Source organism: Erythrolamprus reginae, chromosome Z (genome assembly GCF_031021105.1).
Source record: "Erythrolamprus reginae isolate rEryReg1 chromosome Z, rEryReg1.hap1, whole genome shotgun sequence".
Classification (NCBI taxonomy): domain Eukaryota; kingdom Metazoa; phylum Chordata; class Lepidosauria; order Squamata; family Dipsadidae; genus Erythrolamprus; species Erythrolamprus reginae.
This window is the reverse complement of record NC_091963.1, coordinates 103,132,019-103,151,777: the sequence shown is the minus strand read 5'-3', so window position 1 is coordinate 103,151,777 and position 19,759 is coordinate 103,132,019. Positions and strand designations below refer to the sequence as shown.

The 19,759-nt window shown below is 41.3% G+C and overlaps 1 protein-coding gene across 1 annotated transcript in view; it reads left to right on the top strand.

The window, feature by feature from the left end:
• Positions 1 to 5,150: 5,150 nt before the first annotated feature.
• The window catches only part of KANSL1 (KAT8 regulatory NSL complex subunit 1), a 195,926-nt gene continuing 181,317 nt past the window's right edge, over positions 5,151 to 19,759 (top strand). The window contains exons 1-2 of the mRNA XM_070729030.1: positions 5,151 to 5,165; positions 9,629 to 9,759. The gene's annotated coding sequence lies outside the window, so the exon portion shown is untranslated. The remainder of the gene's footprint in view (positions 5,166 to 9,628; positions 9,760 to 19,759) is intronic.

Here is a 19,759-nt window from a genome sequence, read left to right as displayed (position 1 = left end):
AATATTTTATGCATTTAACATTTTTTGCACTTTTGCTTTGAAAATGTACAAATCTCTTGCTAGGCAATTGTGAGAAAACTGTAAACCATCTTGAATGTTAACAATTATACTAAGCTTAGACATATCCATTTAAGTCAGGATAAATTTTTGAGTCAGCATAAATTGATAAAGCTGAAAATTCAACCATATTGTCTGGCTTCACAATTGGAATCCCCCATTTTGCACGGTTGACAGGTTCCAGGATTCCTTAATGATGAACTTGTTGAGTAAGCATCAACCTTTGAGTGTAAGGTGAATGGTACTCTTTGTGGCTTCATTTGGATCGGAGTATTGTGGCCCACCAGCAGCTAATGCAGCTGGTCGCGGATCCCGTCTGAGAAGAGGCCGATGTGGTGATGCACCATCAGTCTGTGCAGTTGGCACCCAAGTCAGACAGTTAAGAAGCTGGAGAGGACTTGATGCCAGAAACAGAGATTCAGCCAGGGTCTTTAAAACCTCCAGAAACCCCCATAAGTGATGGAGAAGGAGAGGAAGAGCCTCTTGTTAATGCATGGGCTCACAAAGCTGCCAAAAGGCAGGAATGGTTTCCCAAGAGGAGGTCTCCTCAAGAGTAAGGCTTGGGACTAATTGGCCACTCCCTTAACCTATTTAAGGGATCCAAGCGTCTGGTTAGGTCCCACAGAGTTGGCCTTCTCCAGGTCCCGTCAATTAGACAATGACACTTGGCGGATCCTAGGGAAGAGCCTTCTCTGTGGGGACCCCGACCCTCTGGAATCAACTCCCCCGCAGAGATTTGCACTGCCCCCAACCTCCTTGCCTTTCGTAAGAACTTGAAAATGTATTTATGCCGTCAGGCTTAGGGTCACTAGAACCCAGCCTATGACCAGTGAATGTGTAAGATGCTATTGTATGTTTCTGAATGTTTGATTTTTAAAATATTTAGCTTTATAAAATGTTTTAAATTAATTATTTCTGTTAATTGGATTCAGAAGTGTTTTATATATTATATTTTTATTGAAATGTTGCAAGCAGCCGTGAGTCCAAGGAGAGGGGCAGCAAATAAATAATTAAACAAACAAACAAACAAACAAACAAACAAATAAATAAATAAATAAGATGATAGCAAAACCTTTGCAGGAAATGTTTGTTTGTCCATGTGCCTGTGTGTTTTGAAAACTTTTGTTCAGCTCTTGTTATCTGTTTGGCATTCTTCCTGTAGACTGCTCCTAGACATTTTGCCAATACGTACTTGTAAGCTTCTTGATATATCCAAGACTATTTGCTTAGACTTAATTTGTTAGTTCATGGACTATTGATAGCAGTTAATGCAGTTTAATTAGCAGCTGGTTTTTCAAAAAAGGCTTTAACTTGTGTTTATGTGTCAACTACTAAGCAAGCTTACTAGTAGTCATTAATTGAGTAAACCAATCTTTGGACCAACTTAGTGTGTGCTGCATTCTTGGTGGTCCGTAACTGGGGAAGAACACGGAGCAACCAGGTTTCTGTCAAAAAGGACTGCGAAATCAGATATTAAGGTTTGATAGTAGAGTCACTGATGGAGTTGATGCCAGTAATTTTGAGACTCAGGGAAGAGAACCATTCCAGTGCTAGGAGACTTGGTAGGCAGCCATCCACTACGAGCAGTCACAGTGGACTGAGAAGTCCTTGAAAGATACTCTAAAGTGCTGGTTCTGATGACAGGAATGCTGTTTCCCTGATAGTCTCAGAGATGAATATCATGGAAGTCCAACTATCTTTTTGAGATTTTGGTATCAATCTCTTTATTGTACTCCAAGAGACGATGGTCATTGAAGATCCCGTGTCCACGTCCATGCGGCCAGGAGACCCATCAATCAGGACAATGACATGAACCTTCTTGCAAGAGGAGAGGCTGGCTCGACTGATGACTGCTTCTGCCTTGCAGCTGCCTCTGGAGACGGTGAAGTAGTTCTGTCCATTATTCTGTTGTCTTTTCTGCATTCTTTTAGGGCAGATTTTTGGGCTCGCATTGGTAGTTGTCGGTAGGTTTGCACAACAGACCCTTGCCAAATGTCCCTGGCTGACACAGCTCCTTTTATAAGGAGCTGAGAAGCCAAACAAGCAATTAGGAGAGAATATTTTCCTGCTCCCACAGAGGACTAGAATGAGAACTAGTCTAGAAAGCTTAGAACTACGACGCCTAAAACACGATCTAAGTATTGCCCACAAGATCATATGCTGCAATGTCCTGCCTGTCAATGACTACTTTAGCTTCAACCGCAACAACACAAGATCACGCAACAGATTCAAACTTAATATTAACCGCTCCAAACTTTACTGTAAAAAATATGACTTTAGCAATCGAGTTGTCGAAACGTGGAACTCATTACCGGACTCAGTAGTGTCAACCTCTAACCCCCAACATTTTTCCCTTAGACTATCCACGATTGACTTCTCCAGGTTCCTAAGAGGTCAGTAAGGGGCGTACATAAGTGCACCAGTGTCCCTTCCGTCCCCTGTCCAATTGTCTCTCCTTTATCTCATATATCTTTTCTTCCTTTCATATATCTTCTCTATTTTTATATATTTTCTTCTATCCTTTTCTTTATATATATTACTACATGTCTATTCTCTTCATTATGTATTGTGTATTGGACAAACAAACAAACAAATACATAAAAAATAAAAAATGAAGAAATAAACTTCAACTGAAGGCTATACACTACATATAATACATGTCATGATAATTCTTATAAGATACACACGAATTTGATCAATTGGCAGAAATTCATAAAAGTTATGACATGATTACATTTAAAATTTCATAAGAGCTTTTATTTTGGTTTTGGTTTTCCTGAGAGATTTGGCTTTTAAAGTTCATCAGTTTGATTCAGATTCCCAAGACAAGAGTATCTCAATGAAAGGCAAGCAAAATGAATGAAAAACTCAGTGGCATTTTATAATTGTATTTGTCAAGGTCTCTTATCATTGATTACATGGAATAATATTAATGTAATTGGCAATATGTCTTAAATTAATATGCCTTACCCAACTGTTTCCCCAATTTCATAGCTGAAGTTGAATGGCTGAACGGTTAAAGTTCAAATCTGAATATATTTTTTGTAATGGGATTGTGCATTAAAAATGGGGATAAATAAATTTCCACAAGTATCTTGTTTCCTCTTTCTATCCCAACACTTCCCTAGATGTGTTTATTCATTATTTTTTGTTCTACCTTTATTGCTTATGAGGTAACAAATGATCCCAATCTAAAAACTGCAGATATTTCTCCCAGAAGTCATGAGCAAATATAGCTATCAGTATCTAGGATTAATTTATAGCCAATCAAGTTTTAAATTGAGTTACTACTGGAGGAATGTAGATTGGCTCAAACTACAATATCACATAATATTAAAATAGTTGTTTGCAATTTGATTCAGATATATTGGCTCATGAATTGTTGTGAATAATGGTATGTATTTTGAATGATTTTACAATACTGTACTTTAATAGAGTACTGCTTTTGAAGAGTGTATATGCAGTAATTCTGGAATGGCGGTTGGAATATTTTATATTAACAAATTAACGGGTTAAGAGTTTGAAAAAAATATGAAATCTGTTTCTTATATTATGATGATTAATTCAAAGTAGTTTTACATTTATTAAATACTTCATTTTAAAAAGACTGTCTACCTTACACAGGCAGTATAGAATAGGCAAGGGGACACTTATTCATACAATATATGCACACACACACACACACACACATATATGAATGACGGTCTTGGTATATTCGGGTTTCTTCCCATGTAGGATTTAGAAATTTCTGGCGATGTTTCAATGAGGTCCCACTCGTCATCTTCAGGCTGGTGCTTCTGTCCTTGTTCTAGGGCTTGTTCTGTTCACCCTAGAACAAGGATATATATCCTGCTATAGCTCCATTCTGATTTAATATCTATAAATTTGACACATTCTATATTCAAAATATCATAAATTTGACAAATTATTACAAATGAGTAAAGTGGGAATGGGATTCTTAAGTGTGTGGAAAAAAGAGGTGGAAACAGAAATTATTGGTTTCTGTCTGAATGTGGCTTGAAAATGAAAAACTACCAAGAAAAAATAGATTGAAGCAGTTTGGCTACATAGAAAAAAAATCCAATTTCAAAACAACTGTATGAAAGAAGAGTGGACAGAGTGGAAGGAAGGGGAACTATGAAGCAATGTATGAATATGTTGGAGGCAAAAATGAGTTATGGAAAATATGCAACTTTGATATAAATTATCCGTTTCCTTTCCTTTTAAAATTGATATCTCTCACTATTTCCTATTCTTTTTTTTTGGCCTTTTGTATTATGTTGCTTATCTCAAAAGAGAAGAGCACTGTGGATATGTATGTAGCAACCAAAAATAAAGTAGGGATATCGGTCACATTTCTTAGGCTACTTGCTTTTTAAACTATATTGCAGAGGACCACGGGCCTGACTAAAATACAGTAATAAGATTTTTTTTAAAGATTAAAAAATCCTTGCCAGTGACAGCAGCTAACATCCCTGCACCTTCTCTCTCGCCACACTGGATGTGTACCTTTACTTACAAATCCTATTTAAAAAGCCTATTCTGCCTTCTTTCCTCACTGTAAGCAAGCTCTGCCTGACTGGTAAAGTTGAACAAGCAACATTTTCCTTTTTTTGTTTTTGTTTTTAAGAGAGTGGTGGTGGACTGTACTGTATATGTGTGTGTGAAACGCGTTGCACTTCCCTTCTTCCTGTCCAGAAATCACCTTCTTCCCCTTCCCCATCTATCTGAGGGAGTATCCTATTGGAATGCTTTCCTGGCAGTGTGTGTTGCATTTCAGTGGCTAAATTGCTTACAATCAAAAGACTAAGTGGCAGGTATGATTTGAAGAAATACTATACTAGAGGATCTGAGCAAGGGCCCTGCCTTGCTAGGTATTCCCACAATTTTACACCCCCCCCCCCAAAAAAAAAATCTTCGGGAAACACAAGCAAAGGGAGGGATAAACCCGAGGTATCAGCATCCAACCATCCTTCGGCCCCACCCCTTATCTATGACGGACAATTTTTCGTCCAACCATGTCTGATCCTGTCCTCTGCAAAGCCAATGAGGAGGGAGGAGGGCGGAAGACTTCCCACACCCACTTCAAGGCTGGTTGAGCTGTGCAGGTAGGTGTTGGGGGTATGGGAGTAGCTTCCCCAGCTGGTGCAAATAGGAGGGTGCAAAAGCAGAGGGGCGATTAAAGGGGTGAGTGTTGGTGGGGGGGAAAGGCAGGTGAAGAGGTGGGAATGGGAAAAATGGGGTGGGGGCGTAACGTTGCAGATGCATGCTGCCGAGGAGGAATGTGGCTGGAAAACGGAGGCGCCCCCCCCCCCCATCCCATCCACGCACACACATGTACACTCCTTTCCTGGCTTAGGTTGCAGGCCGAGTAACTGGGTAGTCCCGTTCCTTTAACTTTGATTGAGTGAGAGGAAAAAAGGGGGGAAGGAGGGGGGGGCTGCCCAGCCGAGCTTTTGCAACTGATGTACCAGAGACCGTCTGGACAGGCCAGGAACGGGAGGGAGGAAGGAAGGAAGGAAGGAGAATCGGAGTTATGGGGGGGGGGGGGGAACGAATTAAGGTTATTATGGCCAGAAGGGTATCTCCGTGGAACACCTCAGAAGTGAATTTGGCCTGTCAAAAATCCAAGGGATCGGAACTTTGGAAGTTCCGATCGTTGATTATGCGAAAAGCAAATCAATCGGAACAGCCTCTGTCCCTCCGCCCACCCACATATATCGTCTACAATATTGGAACGAGCGAGTGAAAATGATGGCGAGTCAAGCAAGGCCCCAACAGTCCCCTTGAGGGAATCTCTGGAAGCGAGGATTATCTCAAGGCAGTGCTGCCTGTGGCCTCCCTGGATTCTTGGACTGGGCTTGGTCCTAGTTTGAGTCGGGATTATAACTCAGATTTCTCCCCCCCACACCCTGTGCCACAGCAGTGCCCATCACTTCTGCCATAGGAGCCATAAACAGAGTGACAGCCTTCCTTTATGAATATCTCCTCAGAAATATAAGTTATTTGGGGCTTGACATTAGTTAAAGGAGATGGGATTGCTGTAAATTTCCTTCTCTACTGACCAAGTGCAAGACATCCCTTTTGTAAAGATAGGGCCTCAGAATCTTGACTCTTGCTAATGATATTGCTAGAATATTTAGCTTTTCAAAAACTCATTATTTGTGGGGATTTAAACACGAGTTCTGACTGAAGTTAATACATAGAGAAGAGGATGTTTGGACTCTTGATTTCATGCCAGGAGCAGGAAGGAAAGCAGAGAAAACCTGGGTCCTGCATTTGACTGGGCCCTAACATTCATAAATTGGCTAGAGATGATAATGTCAGATAGTGGAAGGTGTAGAACTACTGTAAAAAGATGGGATTAGCTCTTATCTTTCTGTTGTAATTGGACGGTATTGAAATGTTACCAAAAATAGAACTATCTCTCGTGTTTAAAATTAGATAATTTGATTGCTTAAATGTCTTATCAGTCCCTCATATTTGCTTTACTCCACTGATTGTGTATATATGTAAATAATTTTTGAAAGAAAATGACAATGCAATTAGAATGAAAATACTAATCAGATGAAAATTCAGCTGTATAACCTTTACCCTAATATTAAAAGAACAGCTAAAATAAGTCAATTTGCTGCTAGTGTCATAGAACTTATTTAATGAAAGTGTATAAGATTGCAATTTAAAAGTATTGATTTGTAGAAACAAATCTTTCTCTTTTCTTACATATCTGCTCCTGTCAGAAAGTAATTTAGTAATATCCAAGAAAAAGTGAATTTCGTTACACTGTCAAAGTGATCTGTTTCTTGGGTACATAAATTTTGGATTTACTGCACATTAGGAGAAAAAGGCAACAAATGTGCAAGCATTTTGAACAAATATACATGATTAGACCTATAACAGTAGTAGATGAAAAAAGTAACAAAATATTTTTAAATACTTACAAATTGTTGCATGTACATGTATAGAAATTAGAAAAAAAATATATAAAGATGATAAAATTTAACAAACTAAATTATTGAATTCTTGGTGTAGCTTTCTCATACAGGTATAGTATCTTTGATATGTTAGTATAATCTTATGGAATGATGATAATGTAGTTAACACTAGTTTTTTTTATAAATATCCTTGGATATTTTATTTCTCATTTAAAAATATTTGTGAAATAAAGCAGGGAATGTAAGAAATTTAAATATCAGGGCCATACATTCATTATATATTTTATAATCTTAGTTTAGTTAATGTTATTTTTACTGCACTTCAAACATTTTGATCTTATATTTTCATTAAGTATGTTATATGATACAATCTATTCTTAGGAAAAGATATTTAGCCAAGTTATTTGGACATTAACTTTTCTGATTGTATTTTCATCTTAGAATAAAAACAATTTTCTAAAATATAAAACAACTATCAAGAATAAATTACATTAGAAAAAGATTAAATATGTTATTATATCGACATTGATTTTGTTGAAAAATAATACCTTCTAATTTTTTACTGTTTGAAAAAAGACATACAGTAAATTCAAGCAAATAATGTACTAAACTTGGATATAGTTGGAAAATAAATTTATCTGTTGCAATTTCCCCACCTGGAGCCCTTCAATATATTTGAATGACTTCCATAAATTCTAATACATATTATTGAGAGAGCTTCCAGATTGAAAATACAATACTGTATTAGAATTTGCAGAAAAGGAGGAACTGTTGGTGTTCCAGTGGAGGGTGTGAAATGGCTAGCAACCAAAAATGTTCTGTTGTCACTGTCTGTCAAGTTAATGATAGTGGGGGAAATGATGCCCAAAGCTTAATTTTATTAAGGTACTAATGTTATGGAACATTTCATCTCTAATAAATAAAGGTAAGATGCAATGGAATTTGTGGAATAACAATATGTAGAAGTAGCTAAAGAGCAAATTTCTCAACGCAAACTATAGCTTAGCAGTGATATAAATTATTTTAATTGGATTTCTTATTTGAAATTATAGCCTTTTCTTTCAGGAAAATATAACTAGTTTGAGGAAACCAGACTTCTCTATGCAGATTGCATGAATACAGAAACTTGTAATGGATCCAAGAGTGAATATTCCATGTGTAATCTTTTGTGTCTTACACTATTAAGCACTCCAAGCTCTTGAAGTATAGAAGACACAGTGTAGAAGTAGGGATACACACTCATGTTTCCACTGTGTATTTCTAGATATATTTATTTATTTATTTTATTTATTATTAGAGTTGGAAGGGACCTTGCAGGTCATCTAGTTCAACCCTCTTCTGGTGCAGGAGACCCTACATCACGCTAGTCCAATAGCAGTCCAGTCTTTTCTTGAAGATCACTAATGTTGGAGTGTTCACCACCTCTATGGGCAAGCAGTTCCACTGGTTGATTGCTCTCACAGTCAAAAAGTTCTTCCTTATTTCTAGGTTGAATCTCTCCTTGGACAGCTTCCAACTGTCGCTCCTTGTCTGCTCTCTGGAGCTTTGGAAAATAATGTGTTCCCCTCCTCCCTGTGGCAGCCTCTCAAGTATTTGTATCATGTCCCCCCTGGACCTCCTTTTTGCTAGACTACCCATGCCCAATTCCTGCAACCTTTCCTCATATGTTTTAATTTAGCCTAGGGCTGATCCTTGTGGTACCCTGCTACTGGCTTCTTTCCATGTGGACATGAACCCATTTAGGACTATTCACTGGGTGCACTTGGTCAGCCAGTTGTCAATCCACCTAGTAGTGTTGCTGTCCATCCCACGTTTCTCTAGTTTGCGCAGTAATCGATTATGGTCAACCTTGTTGAAAGTTTTGTATATTAGATAACATAATCTTCCCTAAAACATGCTTAATGTAAAATCAGTTTCCAAACTACAGCATGAAAACCAGGTATCTAATTTCTTACTCCAATTTCTTATAATACATAATAGTTCTTTAAACAGATCACTAGCAATAGTGATTAGTTGACAGAAAGAACATGGAAAATTTGAGGGATCAAAGTGGGCTCTATCATTAGGCAAAATGAGAATGTAGGGTGATGTAGAACAAAAATGATTTTAGAGTTATGATTACCATATGAAGTGTATGAACATTTCTTTTATCCTCAGTTGTGGAAGTTTTTACCAGCTGTGAAGTAAGATTCATCTGCTAACTTCATTAGTTACTCCCAAATATATAGAATGGGGGGAGGGGAACATTTTGCCTTTGTCCTCTCCCAGGAATAAATGATGCAGGCATATATATGTATGCTATAAGGGTTGTTTTAACACAGGTAGCTATGTTAATATAATATACCAAACCATAATTTGTTTATAGTTGATTTAGGGAATAAATTACAACTGAATTTGCAAAATACATTAAATTGTATACTGTGATTTTAATTGCCACACTAGCTGAGTTTGGACAACATGTTAAGCCACAAATATATTATGTTTTGGTTTAGCATGTGTAGATCAAACAAATGCATATTTGTCAATTCCTTTCACAATTTTGCGTTTTTTTAAATTTTGTGTAAAAGATTACAGCACTGCAATGTATGCTCTGTACAGTCCATATATTTCCACTGACAAAGTGTTTTCTGTTACAGAGAAAACAAATATTCCTTCTCAGAATTGGTGACATCTACAGAGATATTCATACTTTTAACAGTTAAACTTTTCTTTCTGGAATTGCTTGGACATTTTGAACAAAATGGATTTTACAGCAGTGTTCTCTAAGGTAGGTTTGTAAAGCTTCTCTTGTTTATTAGTAACTAATGTGTTATCTAGCAGAAAGTTAATTGGAATCAAGACTTTGCCCCTGAGTTGTCTTAAATTAACCATTGAAGGTTAAAAGTTAGTATCTGTACTCTTGGTAATTCCTAATTGCAGTACAAACTACATCTTTTAATCAAGGAAATATAAGTTTCAACAGTTGATTGTGTTTTGGGAATGCTTTTCTCCCTATATTTAGATAGCTGGAATACTTTAAAATTATGGTTCCATTTTAGTTCAGTCACTGTCGAAACTCTGGATTTTCACTGAGTCTTATTGTAACCTTTTGGAGACCAATAACTACATTAAAAAGTTGGCATAATAATTATGCATGTTTGCATTAATGTTTTTGTTATTGTGCACCCTTGTAAATAAGTTGAAATTTCAAGTTGATATCTACAAGCAGGGTGCATTGTATTAGAAGACCATTTCCATGGCAAAAATAGAAAACTGTTGCAGAAATTGCAGCTATTCACATTTTTAAAGAATACTTTGTGGATTTTGATTTAAGCAGAAATACAGTATGTTAGTGACTGAGTAGATTTATGGTACCGTGTTTCCTCGAAAATAATAGCCAATCAGAAAATAAGATCTAGCATGATTTTTAGGATGCTCATAATATAAGCCCTACCCTCCAAATAAACCCCATTTAAAATAATCACCCCTGGGGGAGGGGGAAGCACAGGAAGTAGCAAGCGTGTTTGGAGGGGGGGGAGCTGATAACATCCGGCAGCAGCCACAGGTCACCAGCCATTTGCCTATACGCTCGGGGGCTGGGCAGCCGACGCAACGCAACTGAGTCTGAGCCCTGTGACCACTGGGCTAGGCCTCCAAGCAGCAGGTGGAGGCACAGTTGCAGGCAAGGAAAGAAAGGAAATATGTCTTTATGGTTCTGATGTTTCAGGGATAAATTTTTTGATCTGTAGATTATGATTGATTTTTTTTTCTATTACAAGAAATAGGAAAAATTAGTAGACATTTATATAGTTTAGAACAGTGGTCCCCAACGTTTTTTCCACCAGGGACCAGTTTCAGCAAGACAATTTTTCTATGGCCCAGTGGGGGCGGAAAGGGGCGTGGTTGGGGGCGGGATTAAGCATGGGGGTGCTGGTCCTCCCTGCCCCACTTTCCCGCCATCGTCCTGTGGCCGGCAGAACCTGCCTCCCAAGCCCTCTTGCCCAGCGGGAGCTAAGCGCTGGAGAGAGGGGGTCAGGCTGGCCCTCCTGCCTGCCCCCAGCCAAAAACGCAAAAGCGCCCCGTGGCAGAAGCCAAAAGAGGCTTGAGCCTCTCAGTCCTTCCCGCCCCTCTGTCCCATCCATCGTCCTGTGGCCGGCTGAACCTGCCTCCCAAGGCCTCTTGCCCGGCGGGAGGCGAAGCGCTGGAGGGAGGGGGTGGCGGCATGAGGGCCGGCAGCTGCTGACTCCACGGACCGGTGCAACATGCCCCGCGGCCCGGTACTGGTCCGCGGCCCGGTGGTTGGGGATCCCTGGTTTAGAACACAAAAAAAGAATGTTTGTTCAGTTTTGGATTAAACTAGCAATCTGGTAAAGTCATAAGGAATATTTAACAATGGGTGTAGTTGTGGGTGAGTTTGTCCTGACAGAGTTTCAACCTTGAATTGATATCAGAACTCCTGCTCTTTTGAACAAGCTCACAGCAAAGTCAAAATATTCTATAATTGTTGCTCTAATATGAAAATTTTGATTAGAAATAATAGAAATATACCGTAAATGTGGAGCAGACATGGTTCACATAACATATCAATAGTAGCCTGCATATTCACATACCGGTAAATCATATGTGCCATAAATCACATAAATCACGGAGAGAGGCGGCATACAAATCTAATAAATAAATATTTATGTAAAATAAAAAAATAAACATTTACTAACATTAATCCTGTTCCTGGAAGTTCACAAAGCAACACGCTTATGATTACAATTATTACTAGAAAATTGGGAGAGGTTGCTCTAGGATAGATTAAAATGTTTATACTGTGGTTTGGAATTCTATAAATTGTGAGATTTAAGCTATTAAAGTTTTAGGGGTAAGCTTGCTGATTAGATAGGTTTATTTATTTATTTAATTTTTTTAATGCCGCCCTTCTCCTTAGATTCAGGGCGGCTTACAACATGTTAGCAAGAGCACTTTTTTTTAACAGAGCCAGCATATTGCCCCCACAAGCCGGGTCCTCATTTTACCCACCTGGGAAGGTTGGAAGGCGGAGTCAACCTTGAGCCAGGGATGAGATTTGATCCGCTGACCTGCAGATCTAGCAGTCAGCTTTAGTGGCCTGCAGTACTGCACTCTACCTGCTGCGCCACCTTTATAAAAATGTCTGGAACAGTGATGGTGAACCCTTTTTGGTTCGCCTCCCCAAAGGGGGTGTATGGGTGTGCTAGCATGCATGCATGTGCCCACACCCCTTCCCGTTCCCCGCCAAGCACATGCACACACACACACACACACACACAACACACGTGCATATGCACAGACCTTTCTGAAGCCTGGTAGGCAGTGGTGGGTTCATACCAATGTGGTCCAGAGAGCCACACCAATTTTTGGCAATTTATTTCCTGGCATCTCTGTGTCATAAGAAGCCCTCCCGTCCCCCTCCCTCTCATCTCAATGCTGACCTTTATTCTTCATCTGAAGCACAGCTGGAGATGAAGGGGGGGGGAATCACCAAAAATCAGTGGGTTCATACTGGTGGGGGTCTCTGGACCACACTGGTATGAACCCACCACTGAAAAAAAAATCTGTTGGGGGATTTTTTTTTTGTCTCCGGCAGAAGAGCGCTCTTGCCCGGCGGGAAGTGAAGAGTGCTTTGCCCAGTGCTTTGCCTCCCGCCAGGCAAGAGCGCTCTTCTGCCGGCCACAGGCGAGGGGCGGGGAAGCCTCTTGCAGCAGCTGCTACAGCGGAGACATTTGGGGTTTTGGCTGGGGGGGGCGAAAGGCAGGAGGTCCGGCGCTTTACCTGCCCTCCCAGCCAAAAGGCAAAGCCGGGCAGCTCCCCAGCCGCCGAAGGAGGCTTAACCCCGCCCCTCTGTCCCACCCATCGCCCGTATCCGGCAGAACTGCCTCCTGCCTCCCTCCGCTCTTCTGCCAGCCATGGGCGATGGGTGGGACAGAGGGGTGGGGTTAAGCCAAAACCCCAAATATCTCCACCGCAGGAGACTCCCCCGCCCCTCGCCCCCGCCCTTCGCCCGTGACTGGCAGAAGAGCGCTCTTGCCCAGCAGGAGGCAAAGCACTGGGGTGGGAGTTGTCAGGACACACCCCAGCGCTTTGCTTCCCATTGGGCAAAAGCGTTCGGCAGGCCATGGGTGAGGGGCGGGGAGGATCGGGAGGCTAAGTCTCCTGCAGCGGGTGTTGTGGTGGGGACCTCTGGGTTTGTGGCTGGGGGGGAAGGTGAAGCGCTGGGGTGGGGGGTGTCAGGCCGGACCTCCTGCCTCCCCCCCCCCCAGCCAAAAACCCAAAGCAGCCTCCCGAACCCAAACTTTCACTGAGAAGCCCCGCCGCCCAGCTGTCACCTTTTGAAACAGCCGGGGGGCTTCTCGGCGGCCTCCCAAACGCCGAACCCGGAAGTTCGGGTTTGGCGTTTGGGTTCAGGAGGACACTGAGAAGCCCCCTGACTGTTTCAAAAAGCGACAGCCGGGCGGCAGGGCTTCTCGGTGGCGGTGGCGGCGGGTTCGTAAGAAGGAAAAAGTTTGTAAGAAGAGGCAAAAAATTTCTGAACCCCAGGTTCGTATCTCAAGTTATTCGTAAGACGAGGGGTTCGTATCATGAGGTACCACTGTATAGGTAAATTACCTATTAAGTAACTGCTTCTTATGAGACTTTAACACCGTTTAGTTTAATTCCAGTTGTTGGTTGTTCCTGTTGCCTGGTCACAAAAGCAGTGCAGCTCTATTTAGAGTGCAAATATGTTAGAATTTGCAACCCTACATGTGGAAAGCAAGCTGTCTGAGAAAATAAAGAAGAGTCACATCTAAGCCAGAATTTTTGGGGCTGAATGTTTTCCAAATGTGGTCACTTTTCTCCCCTTAACATTCCAAAGGGCAAATCTACGATAACTCCCCATCTCCTGAGATTATCAAATATTGCTTGATGTTAAAACAGAATCAAGTACTTTGTGGCGCTAAGGCTCCTACTCCGACTCCAGACATACTTCCTGGTAGTCAAGATGTATCAGATCAAAGCCAGACTTTAGACTATTTCTTGATAGGTAATAAGTCAAATTTCTAGGTTTCTACCAATTGCCTTTTCCTCACTTTGCTTTTTGGAAGGATCTCTTTCTTCCTCTTTATAATATGGCACAAGGGTGGCAACCTGAAGGCTTGTGGACTTCAACTCCCAGAATTCCCCAGTCAGCCATTCTGGAAGTTAAAGTCCACAAGTCTTCAAGTTGCCATGGTTGAATAGGTGAACAATAAATCTCTCCCCTAGAGTGCTTTATTGTTCACCCATGATGCAGTCTCTTTATACCTGTGAGGGCAAACCTATGGCACGTGTGCCAAAAGTGGCATGCGGAGACATATCAGAGGGCACGCAAGACTTTGCCCTGTGTCAACTCCAGTGTGCACGCATGTACTGGCCAGCTGATTTTTGGCTTTGGGAAAGGCCGTTTTGCCCTCCGGACGCTTCAAAAAAGCTTCCCTGAAACCCCGGAGACAAAAAAAATCACCCAATGGACAAACCGGAAGCTTAGAAAAACACACTTCTGGCTTGCCGTTGTGCTGTTATTTAAACTTTGGAGGGTTTCTTTGCCCATTGTGCACCACAGCAATAGGCAAACCAGAAGTGCATTTTTCCTGAACTTCCAGTTTGCACATGTGGCTATTTTTTTTCACGTACCAGGTCTCAGTAAGGCCTGTGCGCATAAACGTGGCAATGCAGGAGTGTGTGCATGTACATTTATGCTAGCACACCCACACAAACCTTTTTGGCCCCTGGACCAAAAAGGTTTCGCTATCACTGCTTTGTACCATACTTGAGGCTTTTTATGTTGTATCCTGCTGTCTTCTTTCTTCTAATCTTCTATAGGAAAAATTAATAATTAGCTGAGGGATATGATAAGATATAATATCTGAAGAAAATTGAAAGCATTCTCATAAACATCTATGTAATACCTAATCTGCACAATCTGAGGTTAGTTGGGGGAAAGATTAGAAGTAACGTGAGAAAATATTATTTTACTGAAAGAGTAGTAGATGCTTGAAACAAACTTCCAGCAGACGCGGTTGGTAAATCCACAGTAACTGAATTTAAACATGCCTGGGATAAACATATATCCATCCCAAGATAAAATACAGGAAATAGTATAAGGGCAGACTAGATGGAACACAGTCTTTTTCTGCTGTCAATCTTCTATGTTTCTAACTTTGACATTGGATGTTCCTCCATCCTTCCCCAACCATCTTTGTGTGACTGTGTATATACACATACATATGTCTGCACACATTTCTGACAAGCTGTGCTCTCTGTATCTGACTAAGTGGACTACAATCCCAGAAAGCTTAGGCAATAATGAATGGATGTTCTTTAAGATAGCACAAGTCTTTACCTGTTTATGCTGCACGAAATCAACTAGCATTCTTTCTTCAAAATTGTTCCAGTTGCAGAGTTAATGTAATTTTATGAATTTATTTATAGTAGGACAAAGTTTCTGTAATAATATTGCAAGAGAAAAAAGCTTCAATAGATACTGCTTTTTAAAAAAAATAACAAAAAGAAAAAATGTTCTCTTCTGCATATGAAAAAAGGGAGAATATATGGTAGATATCTGTCTCATCTATGGCAAAAACAAGTCTTTAGTAATGAGAGTCTTTCCAGATTTCAGCAGTTTAAAAAAGTGGGATGGAAAGTACCAGATCATTTAAATTTAATTAAGCAGGGCGACATTTTAGGAATCCTGCTGTGTAAGTGTGTAATTAACTGTAATGGCCAGTTGATGGCGATATTGTCTGTGCAGATAGGTGATGTCCTGTAGCCTAAGCAACTACAATTCCCAGCAGGCAGGCATTGCTTTTCCATTTTATTGCAGAATGCTTGTTGCTTGCTAATTTTATTCAGTAATGCTGATGTTTTAGGAGAAGGATGGGAGGAGTTCAAGAGAAACTATTCTGTCTTGTGGTTATCTGAAACTTTTTAATCTGCAGCATTTAAAGGCAGCGCATGATTACATTGCTTATTACTGCTATTACTTTGAAGCTGGCGTTTCTGAACTTGATACTCGGCAGATGCTTTGGATTAAACCTCTAGGTGGCGTCCTGCCCTCTATTTGGTTGATATAAAGCAAAACAAGGAAGATCTGGAAAATATTAGTGTTTGTTATTACATCTAAATCTGTTGTATAATGAAGTTGAGCGTTTTTATATATTTAAAAGACAATTAATAGTTTCATAAGTTGGTGGATCCCCAAAACATAGGTTTATTTCAACTTCAATGAAGTTGAGCGGTTTTATATATTTAAAAGACAATTAATAGTTTCATAAGTTGGTGGATCCCCAAAACATAGGTTTATTTCAACTTCAATGAATATTAGATTCCATTTGAGAAATTGGACACTGTATGGCAGTACCGTGCAAGCCAAATAATTGGATGGGGCCATTTTGTACACAATCCAATCAAATTAAAAATAAAAGGATGAATTGTATTAAATTATTATACAGTTTCTTCATCTTTGTCAGTATTGACTAGAGTGGTTGCTGCAAGCTTTCCAAAATTCAGATAGGAAGCAACTTGGGGATTGTACTGTACTTGTGATTTGTGTAACAGCTGTTATAACCAATGAATTATGAGTCTTTCTACGTCATTTCTTTATCATTTTAGTGGCAATGCTTCAGTTCCAAATGCACACTTTTCCACTAGGATCTTGTTTAAGAAAGTTTTCTTCCTTTGTTTGCCTTTAGAAATAGGATATCTCCTTCAAAGCACTAATGAAACCTATATGTGCAGGGCTTCAGATTCAAAGTATGCACATTTATAAAAGGTGGCTGCATTTTTCTTTAACTTGTCTACCTGCCCTCTGTAAGTCCTACATAATTACAGGAAAATGTGTTTGTGTGTGTTTCACTGAGGTTTCTGACTGGTATTATATACATCCCTATCTGAGCTCCAAATCATATTTCTCTCATTGACTCCAAAGTTCCCCCCAGCATTACAATATCTCTTTATTTCTTTCTCTCTATGTGCTTGTTCTATATTCTGTACCTTCTCTGAACACATTCTCTTTGCTTTTTCACACCCTTCTTCCTATGTAATAAAACAGGGTTGCCAAACTTCCTTGGCTTTGCAGACTGGCTGGGGGAAGACAGGAGGGGGGGATTGATTCATGTGTGCAGAGGGCAAATGTGTGCAGCTCACAAATATGTAAGTGGTGTGCGCCCACCACATGCACAAATGAAGTGTGCACACCCGTGCATGCTTGCTGTTCGTGTGAGTTGAGATGTTTGCTCGCTCACCTGCCACTTCTGCAGCCTGGTCCTGAAAGGCTCAAGGCTTGGTAGTGGGCCACAGCCTAGGTTTTGGGGATCCCTGTAATAGAATGAAAGTTTATATACTGGTTTTGCATAGGAGCATGTGCCTATTTATTCAGTATCCTGCTCGACTCTAGTATTCCACATTCCAAAGCAGCTCATTTTAAAGCAATAACCACAAAATAACTTAAAGCAAAGGCACATCAAGGAAATTATGTTTTGCAAGGGATAAAATATTTATGAGATCTGAAAGCTCTGGGCAAATACCAGACTTTGTCTACTGTAGAAAATAGGGAGGAGTTGATTCCATGTGAGTCTGCTTGAGCAACATGTTCAATAATTTTGGTGCCAGTACAAAAATGTCCTTATCCCTGATCATAAACTGATCTATTCTAAACTAAACTTGATTTCATTTGAGGGCCGCATTAGGTTTGTGTTTGAGCTTGGGATGTGTGTGTGGCCAGGGTTGGTAAGGGAGGATTGCTTGTAATCTTCAAACGTAGTTCGTAGATTCATGAAAAAGTTCCTTGGGTTATTGTTACCCAGGTATAGAATATCTGAGCCTTTATCAAAAGTACATGTATGCATGCACTTCAGAAAGAGACAGTAAAAAGCTTCTGCTTATGGGCATCAAATGGAAATTATGATAATTAATAATAATTTATAATAATTTATTAGATTTGTATGCCACCCCTCTCCAAAGACTCGGGGAGGCTCACAACAATAATAAAAACAATGTTACAGTGGAACAAATCTAATATTAAAAGGGAAAAAAACATATAAAACCCCATCATTTAAAACCAAACAACACATACATACCAAACATAAAATATAAAAGCCTGGGGGAGGTGTCTCAGTTCCCCCATGTCTGGCGATACAGGTGGGTCTTGAGTAATTTACGAAAGACAAGGAGGGTGGGGGCAGTTCTAATCTCCAGGGGGAGTTGACTCCAGAGGGCCGGGACCGCCACAGAGAAGCCTCTTTCCCTGGGGCCTGCCAAATGACATTGTTTAGTCGACGGGACCTGGAGAAGGCCAACTCTGTGGAACCTTATCGGTCGCTGGGATTCGTGCGGTAGCAGGCGGTTCCAGAGGTACTCTGGTCCAATGCCATGTAAGGCTTTAAAGGTCATAACCAACACTTTGAATTGTGACCAGAAACTGATTGGCAGCCAGTGCAGGCCACGGAATGTTGTAGAAACGTGGGTGAATCTGGGAAGCCCCACGATGGCTCTTGTGGCCGTATTCTGCACGATCTGAAGTTTCCGAACACTTTTCAAAGGCAGTAATCGAACCTCGAGGTGATGAGGGTATGAGTGACTGTGAGCAATGACTCCCTGTCCAAATAGGGCCGCAACTGGTGCACCAGGTGAACCTGGGCAAACGCCCTCCTCGCCACAGCCGAAAGATGGTGTTCCAATGTTAGCTATGGATCGAGGAGGACACCCAAGTTGCAAACCCTCTCTGAGGGGGTCAATAATTCTCCCCCCAGGGTAATGGACGGACAGATAGAATTGTCCTTGGGAGGCAAGACCCACAGCCACTCCGTCTTGTTTGGGTTGAGTTTGAGCTTTTTGACTCCCATCCAGACCCCAACAGCCCCCAGGCACCGGCACATCACTTCCACTGCTTCGTTGACTGGACAGGGGGTGAAGATGTATAACTGGGTATCATCGGCATAATGATGATACCTCACCCCATGCCCTTGGATGATCTCACCCAGCGGTTTCATGTAGATATTAAATAGCAGGGGGGAGAGGACTGACCCCTGAGGCACCCCACAAGGAAGAGACCTAGAGGTCGACCTCTGACCCCCCACTAACACTGACTGTGACCGACTGGAGAGGTAGGAGGAGAACCACTGGAGAACAGTGCCTCCCACTCCCAACCCCTTCAGCCGGCGCAGAAGGATACCATGGTCGCTGGTATCGAAAGCCGCTGAGAGGTCAAGAAGCACCAGGACAGGACAGAGGACAAGCCCCTGTCCCGGGCCCACCAGAAATCATCCATCAACGTGACCAAAGCAGTTTCCATGCTGTAGCCGGGCCTGAATCCAGACTGCTGAGGGCCTAGATAATCGGCTTCTTCCAAGGACCACTGCAGTTGGAGCGCCACCACCTTCTCAACAACCTTCCCCATAAAGGGAAGGTTGGAGACTGGACGGTAGTTATTAAGCACGGCTGGGTCCAGGGAAGGCTTCTTGAGGAGGGGGCACACAAGTGCCTCCTTATAAAGGGCCGGAAAGGACCCCCTCCCCAAGGAGGCGTTGACAATCTCCTGGATCTAGCTCCGTGTCACCTCTCGGCTGGCTGAAACCAACCAAGAGGAGGGACATGGATGCAGTAAACAGGTGGCGGAACTCACAGCACCAATGGCCTTGTCCACTTCATCAGGTGTCACCAAGTCAAACTCCTCCAAGACAGATGGACAAAGACGTTTAGCCCCAGTCACCTCGACTGACTCGTTGTCAGCCGATACTACTATACAA